Source organism: Sus scrofa, chromosome 2 (genome assembly GCF_000003025.6).
Source record: "Sus scrofa isolate TJ Tabasco breed Duroc chromosome 2, Sscrofa11.1, whole genome shotgun sequence".
In the NCBI taxonomy this organism is placed as follows: domain Eukaryota; kingdom Metazoa; phylum Chordata; class Mammalia; order Artiodactyla; family Suidae; genus Sus; species Sus scrofa.
In genome coordinates, this window is record NC_010444.4 from 36106994 (window position 1) to 36119476 (window position 12483).

Sequence of the window (12483 nt, forward strand, 5' to 3'; positions counted from 1 at the left end):
TTGTTACCTGCTATGATCCAGGAACCAGCAGGAAAATACACTGGTGTGATTTATCTTTTTCATGTGTATGTCCCTGCTCTGCTGCTACCATCACTCCTACTGTATACACCACCCCAAACACAATTAAAGGAAATGGCAGCAGAGATGCTAGTTGTCACTTCGAGGCACACACATCCTAAGTGAACCCTAATAAGTCACTCCCATCATCAGCCATATCCCTGTACCTTCCCCACTCCTTGAAGGTTGTCAGGATCTATGACTTACTTCTAATAAACAGAATATGGCAAAAGTCATGAAATGTAACTTCCATAATTTCTTTATATTATATGACTCCACCTTAGCAGACTGGAGAGAAAATTCTCCTGCTGGCCTCAAGTAAGTAAATCGTTATGTTGTGAGCTATTCGTGGAGAGGGTTACTTGGAAGAAAAGGGCATGCCCTCTTGGGACCTGAGGGAAGCCCCCAGCTGAGAGTAAAACAAACAAACAAAAACATAAAAATAAAGCAAAAGACATTCTTTTTCTTTTTTTTAAGGAAAAAATGTCTTTTTTTCATTAGCAACATCTTTTTTTTAAAAAATGCTTTTAACAGTGTGTGTGTGTGTGTGTGTGTAAAATAAAAATAAAATAAGCTAGCTTTTTCTTTTTAAAATAATCATGAACTATCCTATTCAGTTTCTGTTTCTCTAATGCACCATGAAGTAAACATGTACACTTGTTTTTTAGGGGGAAAAAACATCAATAAAAGGTTTGATCAGCCTCTCCAAAGCAGAGAAGAGAAATTTTTGCTTATACATAAATTATGATTTATCTCCTAATCATTAAGGACATCTTTAAGATTTCTTGAAATATCTAGACAGATATATTAGCTTAGTTCATGTGCAGCCAAGAACAATGTTGCAACTTCAGTAATGATTTTCAGAGGAAACATCATGTCACTGCCCTGGGAATAGGCAGGGGAGCTTTGTGGCAGATGCTGATTCATGGAGCTGCTTTTGGAACTTGGGTGTAGTTGTGAACACTAATGTCACTCTTCGCAGAATGAATTTCATACTGTTTCTTTTTCTTTTTTTAATATCTCACTAGCTCCTGCTTCAAGTTTTACAATGCATGCAATTAGAGGAGCCTGGACTATATTTTTGAGCCTTTCTTTCAAGAGAGCCCAGGAAAGTGAGTACCTCATATTTTCTGCTTCTCTAGGGGGAAACTGACTTCATTTCATGATATGGATATTTCCTAAATATAAAATGGGGTCCTGGGAGTTCCCCTTGTGGCTCAGCAGAAATGAACCTGACTAGCATCTATGAAGATGCAAGTTTGATCCCTGACCCCACTCAGTGGGTTGAGGATCTGGCATTGCCATGAGCTGTGGTGTAGGTTGCAGACATTGCTCTGATCTTGCATTGCTATGGCTGTGGCATAGGCCGAAAGCTACAGCTCCAATTTGATCCCTAGCCTGGGGACTTCCATATTCCCCAGGTGTGGCCCCAAACAAAACAGTTGCAGGTATGAGTAGCTAACTGTGAAGATATTCATGCAGTGGACAGAGATCTTTTTCTGCTATTCTTAATTTTTTTTTAGAATTTATCATTTGCTTAAATTAAAATTTTGTATTTTTGAGCTTAAAAAAAAATGAAGAAGATATAAGTGACTTGTTATGCCCAAGGAAACCTGTTCAGAGATGCTAATAAATTGCCTAAGGTGGAGAAGCTAAGTGGGAAGGTCATGATTCTAATACAAGCTTCTTCAAAGCTCATGCTCTCTCACTCCTCCATATGATTCTATTACTCACTGGGACCAAGGGCATACATTTATGGGGAAAAATGGCTTTGATTATATATAAAGTCTGTATTTAGTACATAATCAATGAGAGATAAATTCATATTCTTAATTTTATTATGAAGCCAGAAGAGCTGAGCGTGTGCTGAATCATAGCCCACTCCTTTAGACCCTCAGAATCTCCAAACCCCTTTCTAGCTGAAACTCCACTCAGTGCCTTTTATGGAACTTATAGTCACATATCTTGAATTAAATAAATTGCTATTATTGTAGTGTATCCTGTGTCTCCTAGGCCTGGGGTTGGAAAGGATGCTATAGCATTGATGGCATTCCTAAAGGCATTCAAACTTACTTGCAGAAGATAAGGAAATCCATGAGAATAATTAATGTCAGCAGCTATAGAAGTGAAAAAGGTCATGGGGCAGCAAGATCACATTTGAGAATTCACACGCTGTACTTGTTTAGGCTCCTTGGCCCCAGGAGTAATATAAAAGAGCAGCTTATTATGTATTCATATGCAATTCTGACTGCAACATAGCCTCTTTGCCATTTTCTGCTGGTATAGAGAAAAATTAAAACAAAACAAAAACCTCTTCTCTCAATCCCACTCACTCTTTTTCAGGCCCCAAGGTAGCCCTTCTTTTTATTCTTATATTTTTACTTAGATGCTAGTCATTTTTTTTTCATAGAAGCTTCATCTGTCTACAACTATTGGACATAAGTTGTTAGATTAGTAGAAATAAGATATGGGTTCTGTCTTTGTTCAGGCAGCTGCAACAAAATACCACAGACTGGGCAGTTTATAAAAAAAAGAAATATATTCCTTGCTGTTCTGAGGTCTGGGAGTCTAAGATCAAGGTGCCAGCACAGTTTGGTGAGAGCCTTTTTTTGGGTCACAGATTTCTCACTATGTCCTCACCTGGTGGAAGGGGCAAGGGCGCTCTTTTGGGCCTCTTTTATAAGGACATTAATCTAATTACCTCCCAAAGACCCTGCCTCCTAATATCACCACATTGGGCAATGGGGTTTCAATATGCAAAATTATTCATTCCATCCTAATGGCCCCCAAAGTCTTAACTCAATTCAGCATTCACTCAAGAGTTTGGAATATAAAGTTTAGGTATCAACTACACATCATCTAATCAGATATGGTTAAGTTAAGTTACAATTCTTCTTGAGACAAATTCCTCTCCAGCTTTTAATCTTTGAAATCAAACAAGTGATGACCTTCCAAAATATAATGTTGTGGCAGGCATAAGACATTTCAAAAGAGAGAAATATAACAAAAGGGTGACATGTCTAAAACTCACGAGAGCAAATACATCAAATCTTAAGGCTCTTCCTTATGTTATTTGATCGTCAGTCCACCAAGCCTATAGGAAGGGACCATAAGTGGGCCCTACAATCTGTTGTAAACTAATCATTCTCCTGATAGTGTTGGGCTCTGTGAAGTGGTTGAGTGAGTGAATATATGCAGCTGTAACATTGGGAACTGAGGTTAGTTTTTCATGAGTTAGAGGGAAGAGATGCTTTTCCTGGGACCCCCAAGATCTATCATATCCCAGGACAAGCATCTGCATCCCAGGACAGTGTTAAGTTTTGAATACTCCAACTTCTGTGGCAAGGAAGGAGAGACCTGGAATCTTTGGACAAGAGCAAGTACTTGGATTTCTGCTTATATAAGTGGAAAACATACATTTATTAAGAGATACTAGATTATTTAAATCTGAATCTAAGTGAATTACAGGCTCAACCTGAGTTTCCCATCTGAACTAAAGAAGAAGAAAATAATTCATAGATTCAGACTGATTTATTTCTCAGTGATTGGTAGAGATTCTGCTCTTCTGACTGGCTTTTCCTTCTTTGTTAGCCACAATAAGTGATTGTGTTGGTTTGCAAGGTCTCTGAACTAAATACTACAAGATAGGCAACATGACACAAGTTTTAAACTGCTTCTTAGGAAAAGCTGAAAAATCAGAAGGAAAGTGCTTTCTTAAAGGTGTGTGTTTCGGTAAAACAAACAAAAAAAAAAAGACAAAACAGTATAAAAAGCGAAAGGTCTATCAAAAGCACCATGATCACCTTAGCCCTCAGACATCTATCAAACCATCCAGGGAAGAATGCTCTCAGATCAACGCCCTGCAGATGATGTTCAATGACAAATTCTCTAGCTGCATATGCTGCTTCATAGCTATATATTTCTCTGTGTGAATTATATGATATTCAAACACATAGAATACTGAAAGAACATATTCCAAAATCTTGACTCTGACTCTTTCTAATTTGGGGGAAAAAAATCACTTGACATTTTAATTCTAAGTTTTGGTATTTGAAAAATTAAGGCGTAAGAGGAGGAAAGGATAGCTGGAAGTAATAGAATATACTTTATAGCATTGTGAAAAATTAAATAAAATAACATGTGAAAATAAATTAGTAATGTCTGTCATATAGTAATCTCTTAATAAATGATATATATCACTTTTAAAATCATGGTGGTTGTTATGCACTTCCTATAAACAATGCAAACAGTTCATATCCACAGGATAAACTCTATACCAATAGAATTCTTTTATTTATTCATTTTGAGCACTTGCTATGTGCATCTCTAATGGGGATTAATGAAACCCTCTAATGGGGAGAAAGATATGCAAACAAATAACTATAATGCATTGTGATAAAACTACAATCAAGTGAAATATAAAATGCAATGGAAACATGGACAAGAAAGCGTGAAGTGAAACCTGGAGAGGAGTAGCATCTTGGTATACTCCCAGTTTTATACATGAGTTGTGAAATATTTAGAAATAAGGGCAGGAAAATATGGCAGAGAAGCAGTACAATGGCAAATCCTCCTTCCATTCCGTATCTTTTTATCAATGACACATTGCCTTCAACAACAGCTATGCAGAACAATAAGAAGGGGGTAAAAGGTGTGAAAACTAGTATATTTAATTGTTTTCAACATGTGATTTCTTTTATCTTTATTAAAGACATTATATCGTTTTTCAGATTTTTCAGATAAAAAGAAATTAAGACCCCCTGTTAGCTATTGATTTTACTTGGCATAATCCTCAGGATTTGTTTCTTCTGAAAGAGATTTGATCCATCTGAATTTAAAAACAAAAAGCAAACAAACATAAAACCTCCACAGTTACAGTGCTTGTGTAATTTAGTAGAAAAGGGAAGATAAAGCCAAGCTGGTGCAATTATAATTATTTCTCTCAATTTTCTGCTGGAGCAGATAGTGAAGACTCATACTTTTTCTTTAGTCATGAGACTAAGGAGGCAACCTTGAGCTGAGTGTACCCTGTCTTTGTCACATGAGAGAGAGAGAGAATGGAAGGGGAAGAGAATTGAGGTATAGAAAAAAGAGTTTTATTGGTATCGAGAGCCTTGTGTCAATCTGTGTCATCTCATAGCCTTGCCAAATTCTTTCACCTCTTCCCAAAATTTTACAAGGCATCTTGGTAGCTTTTCAGTCATCTGTAATGCTTAGGTAAGTAAGGATTTGAACCTCTATCAATTTCCACTGAAATGGTCCTATGACAGAATACACAGGTAATAAATTAGAGTTCTAATTTGATTTCATGTCTGTTTCATTTCAAAGGCCATGAATGACTCTTTTTTAAAAAAAGTTTATTAAAGTATAATTAATTCACAAGGCTGTGATAATTTCTGCTATACAACAAAGTGACCCAGTCATACATACACACTTATCCATTCTCTCTGATTCTTTTCCCACATAGATTATCCCAAAATACTGAGTAGAGTTCTCTGTGCTATACAGCAGGTCCCCACTGACCAATCATTCCATATACCTCAGTGTGCATATGCCAGTTCCAAACCCCCTGTCCATCCCTCCCACCCCATCCACCTGTCCCATTTGGTAACCATGAGTTTTTCAAAGTCTGTGAGTCTGTTTCTGTTATGCAAATAAGGTTATTCACATCCTTTTTTTTTAGATTCCACATATAGGTGATATCATAGGATGTTTGTCTTTGTCTAATTTCAGTCCTCATGATAGTTTCTCAGTCCATCTATGTTGCTGCAAATGGCACTATTTTGTTCTTTTTATGGCTGAGTAATATTCCATTGCATGTATGTACCACATCTTCTTTATTCATTCCTCTGCTGATGGACATTTAGGTTGCTTCCATGTCTCGGCTATAGTAAATAGTGCTGGAATGAACATTGATTGGGATGCATGTATCTTTTAAATTATAGTTTTCTCTAGATAGATGCCCAGAAGTGGGATTGCTGGATTACATGGTAGTTCTATTTTTAGTTTTTTAAGGACCCTCCATACTGTTTTCCATAGTGGTTGTACCAATTTGCATTCCCACCAACATTGTAAGAGGGTTCCCTTTTCTCCACACCCTCTCCCATCATTTATTATTTGTAGACTTTTGGATGATGGTCATTATAGCTGATGTAAGGTAGTACCTCATAATAGTTTTCTTCCTTTTTTAAATTTTTTTTTAATTTTTTTCCATTATAGCTGGTTTACAGTGTTCTGTCAATTTTCTACTATACAGAAAGGTGACCAAGTTATACATACATGTATACATTCTTTTTTCTCACATTTGCACTTCTCTGATAATTAGTGATGTTGAGCATCTTTTCATGTGGGTTTTTTTTTTTTTTTTTTTTTTTGGTAATCCATATGTCTTCTTTGGAAAAATGTCTGTTTAGATCTTCTGCCCATTTGTTGATTGGGTTTATTTTTTTAATATTGAGCTGCAAGAGGTGTTTATATATTTTGGAGTATAGTACCTTGTCAGTTGTTTCATTTGCAAATATTTTCTCCCATTCTGTGGGTTGTCTTTTTTGTTTGTTTATAGTTTCTTTTGCTATGCAAAAACTTTTAAGTTTGATTAGGCCCCATTGGTTTATTTTTGCTTTTATTGTTATTACTCTAGGAGATGGATCTGAGAAGAAGGTGCTGCGGTTTATGTCTGAGAGTGCTTGGCCTATGTTTTCCTCTAAGAGTTTTATAGTATCCAGTCTTAGATTTAGTTCTTTAATCCATTTTGAGTTTATTTTTGTGTATGATATTAGAGAATGTTCTAATTTCATTCTTTTGCAGATAGCTGTCCAGTTTTCCCAGAACCACTTATTGAAGAGACTGTCTTTTCTCCATTGTATATTCTTGCCTCCTTCATCATAGATTAATTTACCATAGGTGCTTCAGGTTATTTCTGGGCTTTCTATACTGTTCCATTGATCTATATTTCTGTTATTGTGCCAGTACCACACTGCTTTGAAGACTGTAACTTTGAGGTATAGTAGTATAGTCTGAAGTCAGAGAGCCTGATTCCTCCAGGTCCATTTTTCTTTCTCATCATTGCTTTGGCTATTCTGGATCTTTTGTGTTTCCAAACAAATTTTAAAATATTTTGTTCTAGTTCTGTGAAAAATGACATTGGTAATTTGATAGAGATTGCAAAGGAATCCAATTTGGAAAAGAAGAAGTAAAACTATAACTGTTTACAGATGACATGATTCTGTACCTAGAAAATCCTAAGGATGCTACCAGAAAACTGTTACAGCTCATCAATTAATTTGGTAAAGTTGCAGGATACAAAATTAATACACAGAAATTGACTGCATTTCTATATACTAACATATACTACCAATGAAAGATCAGAAAGAGAAAACAGGGAAACAATTTCATTTACCATTGCATCAAAAATAATAAAATACCTAGGAATAAACCTACCCAAATAGACAAAAGACTTGTACTCTGAAAACTATAAGCTGATGAAAGAAATCAAAGATGATGCAAACAAATAGCAAGATATACCATGCTCTTGGATTGGAAGAATTGATATTGTCAAAATGACTGTTCTACCCAAGACAATCTACAGATTCAATGCAATCCCTATCAGATTACCAATGACCATCTCTTTATGTAAGAACATTCCATCATCTTTCTACATAGAGTTGGGCTTCTCTTGACCCTGGCACTTTGCTCCTGGAAAACTGTCTTTGGGTTTTTCATTGTCGATCCACTAACAAGGTTTACATAACATTGTCATATTTGTTTTAATTTTTCCCCTCACAATTGAAGAGACACTGCAAAAAGTCATTTGGAAAAAGGCTTATATTAAAAAGTATGGATTAGCAGATTCTAGTCTGCCTGGATTCAACTCTTGTCTCTTCCAGTTTTAACTGTATAATCTTAGTCCATTTACTTAAATTCTCTGGGTCTCATTTTCCTTTTATGTGAAGTTGGGATGCTAGTAACCACTTCATAAAATTGTTAAAAAGATTAAAGAAATTTACACATGCACAGCCTGTAGAATGGAATCTGGAATAGGATAAGTGTTTAGGAAAATCAGATTTTTTTTCCTTAAAGTCTTTTTTAAAATAATTTTATTTAAATTGTAGAACTCTTTCTTCAAATAAACTCTTAAAAGTTCAGAATATAAACAAGATAAAAGCTATGCTGCATTGGTTGAAGTGGTACAGGGTTTTGAAGTCTGGCTTACATAAGCTCACCTGTTCTTTTCAGGCACACCCAAGAAATAATAATAGCCACAATTTTGCTAACTTTGATACGTGCCATGTTTTGTGTTTATTGTTTGCCTTAATCCTCTTATTGATCAATGCATTGACCTATGAGATGAGTATTATTTTCACTGTTTTAGAAATGAGATAACTAAAGATCCTTAGAATTCAGCAACTTACCAAGGGTTACATAGCCAGCAACTGACAAAGACTGAAGAAAAGTCTGCCTAAACCCAATTATGTCTTTCATTCATTAATTTATGTATGGATGCATTTAAATTTTTCTATCTCTATTGAGATATAATTGACATATAATATTGTGTGTTTTTAAGGTGTGAAACATAATGATTTGATATGCTTAAATTCATAAAATGAACACTGCAGTATAGTTAATACCTCCACCATCTCACGTAATAACCTTTAGTGAGAATGGTTAAGAATCATGGTCTCATCAACTTTCAAATATATAATACAATATTGTCAACTATGGCAACTGTGCTGTGCATCCATCTATAACTAGAAGTTTTTTGCCTTTGACCAGTCTCTTTCCATTTCCCCATTCCCATCAAATGCCATTCTACTCTCTGTTTCTGAGTTTGGCTTTTAGGTAGCAATAAAGAAACTTCCAGAATTATACAATCTTGAAGATTCTTTTTTTTATAACCACCTCTTTCTTCCATGACACTGGAATACCTGAAGACCTTTATCATTTTTCTCTTGCCCCACAGTCATTTCCTTTTCTATTGTTTTCATGATTTCTTTCTCATTTTTTTACAAATAAAAACTATTTCATAGCCACTTAACTATCTTTTATACTACATTATCAGCCACAAGAATACATTTTATCTGAGACTTACCAAATAAAATAAATGTCTTCAATGTAAATGTAACTAGTCTTTTGCAAATAGACTCTGATGAGAACATAATGAGACAGTCCTCAAAGTTGTCATAGATTTTCTTTCCATCTGAAAATAGGATGATAATATTATACTGTAATTCATAAGTTTTTCCTTTGCAAACTGCACAATGAGGAATATCTCTGTATTTTCAATGTAGTTGTCCATCTCCCAACCCGGACTTTCATAATCTTATCAGTTAACCCATGTATTTAGGAGGCAGATGGCATTTCAACACTTTTCCTCACTACCAACCTTGTTAGCCAGGAACATGACATTGTGCCTGGTATATGATAGACACTGAACAAGTTATTTATGGTTGTGGACAATGAACAAAAAAATGGAGTCACTTAAATCAAAGGGATATAAAATGAAGCTGGGGAGCCATTAAAAAGTGAAGCCTACATAGGTCACCACCACAAGGCAATATAAACTTTCAACCAAACCATTCTGAGACCACCTGGAACATGTTTTCTTTATTCTCTCACGACTGCAGTTTAGCAACAAATCTGCTACGGATAAGTGCCTGAGTGCCTGCTGGTACCAATTGTAGTTCTGTGAAACTAACCTATAAAACTCTGGAATGCCTTTGTCCATTGTCTTTATAAACCCCTATTTTCTATTTCCCTTGGAGCACAGTTGAGTTGCTATTTAAATCAGTACCTCTTGGTTTGCAATTCCTGAGACCACCCCAAATAAACTCCTTTTCCTCATTTGCAGCCTTCTGCAGTTCTTTTTTTTTTTTTCATTTTCCCACTGTACAGCAAGGGGGTCAGGTTATCCTTACATGTATACATTGCAATTACAGTTTTTCCCCCACCCTTTCTTCTGTTGCAACATGAGTATCTAGACATAGTTCTCAATGCTATTCAGCAGGATCTCCTTGTAAATCTATTCTAGGTTGTGTCTGATAAGCCCAAGTTCCCGATCCCTCCCACTCCCTCCCCCTCCCATCAGGCAACCACAAGTCTCTTCTCCAAGTCCATGATTTTCTTTTCTGAGGAGATGTTCATTTGTGCTGGATATTAGATTCCAGTTATAAGTGATATCATATGGTATTTGCCTTTGTCTTTCTGGCTCATTTCACTCAGTATGAGATTCTCTAGTTCCTTCCATGTTGCTGCAAATGGCATTATGTCATCCTTTTTTATGGCTGAGTAGTATTCCATTGTGTATATATGCCACCTCTTCTGAATCCAATCATCTGTCGACGGACATTTGGGTTGTTTCCATGTCCTGGCTATTGTGAATAGTGCTGCAATGAACATGAGGGTGCATGTGTCTCTTTTAAGTAGAGTTTTGTCCGGATAGATGCCGAAGAGTGGGATTTTCTGCAGTTCTTAATACACATTTATGGTTTAATGACTTTGGGTCACTCACAACCAAGCTATCAAACTCTTCTAGGACACTTTCACTGTATGGCAGAGATGAGATAATTTCTAAACTATTCTGTATCAACTCAAATTACAAATTACAAACTCTTTCTGCTCAGCTTTCTGGTCTTTTAGGTAAGACTGGGTGTGAATCTGTCCTTCTGGGAGCTTGAAATCTCAATAAAAATGAAAAAAAAAATAACCTGTGTATTGTTAAATAACCAAATAAGATTTACACTACAGGATGTTCTTGTGAAGAGGAAGGAGAAAGAAATTTCAGAAACATGATCAAAATCAGGGGATATATTTTAGTGCAATGACAAGAAATAAGTGAATCAGATTGTTTAAAATAGGTTCCTTAAATGCAATTTTGTAAAATAAATATGGAAAGTATATATGAGGGTCAGATTGAGAATAGATTCATATGCAAGGGTAAGGAGATCTGACTGCACTCACTAGGCAAATGTGAATTCATAAGGGTTTTATTAATAAAATTCTTTTAAAAAGGAATAAACATAATTACATTGATTTTAGAGGATGTTTGCTGAATTCAACAACATATTAAAGACAAGGGTAGAAAGTTAGAATGACATCTCAGTTGTCTAGATATCAGTTGTTGCAGTATGACGCAAATCAACATAAGAGTGCTAGGTCTCACCACAAGAAGATATTTAGGTTTCAATCATGAGGAAAAAATTAAATTTTATGTGATAGCAAGATCAAAGATATATAGAACTTCTGTCTCAAGATTTATGTCATAGATTTCATGTACCATTGTGTTTCTGTTCTTTGCTGTTTGAATTTTTTTTTCTCTAGGGTGATGTTTGGTTATTATATTTGAGTTATGATAAGGAGGCTAGGCAACTACACATACATATGCACAAATACCAATTTGCTCAAAGTTGTATAGAGGTCACCTTGTTAGGATCAGCAATTATTCATCAGAGACCAGAACCCAGCTGAAGTTACAGAGACAAGTAATGCATACCAAATCTTCAGGCTCCGGTTTTTTTTTTTTTTTTTTTTTTTTTTTTTTTGAGCTCCTTCCAGGGCTACGTTTAAGACAAACCAAGCAAAAGCCAGCAAAAAGCATGAGATCTTGTTAATGAAGTGAGAAAAGGTCAACCTCCCAGGGTAGAGAGCAAGGTGGGAAAGGGTGATGAGTAGATGTGAATGTAGATGAGGAAATAAAAGACACTTAGTGTGTGTGTGTGTGCATACATGTGCTTGTGTGTGTGCACACACATGACACACACACAATACTATTTACTAGTCACAAGTGCAGAATTCCCTACGTGGTTGCAACATGGGATTTTCTGTTATCAGATAAATTATATTAGCTGTAGAGTATTTTTATTAGGGTTTTAGGAACACATGTAACTGTATATATAGACTTTTGTAAGAACCATGTATGACCCTATAAAGGCCCTATCATCATTGCCTGATTAGCAGAAAAAGAGAGATAGTAAGTCAAATAAAATGAGTGACCTGAAATAGAGTTGAGTTCCTTTCTAGATATGCCAATAAATGCTTCATTAACCCTGGATAAATGACTTAACTTATGTGCACCTCAGTTTCTACCTTTGTCAAGTAAATCATTGAAGTAGATTGTCTCTAATTTCCTCTAGTTCTAAATGCAATGATACATGAGTGTATGTTGAAAATATCTACTACTGTTTCTTTTAAATAATAGCCAACATTTCTTTCTCTCCCCCTTCATTATGCCTGTATTTGCTGACTCCAGTATACATGGTACCCTTTTTACATTCTTAAGTGTTTTTTAATTATTTTAATTGCATAGATTGATGATAGTCAAAATTATGTGGATAATTTAAAACATCACTTTGAAACAACCAGTTTTAGTGGCTTCAAATACTTTTAAGAAATCCCAGAAAGAAAATCCCATGTCATTTTCGCTTACTGCAC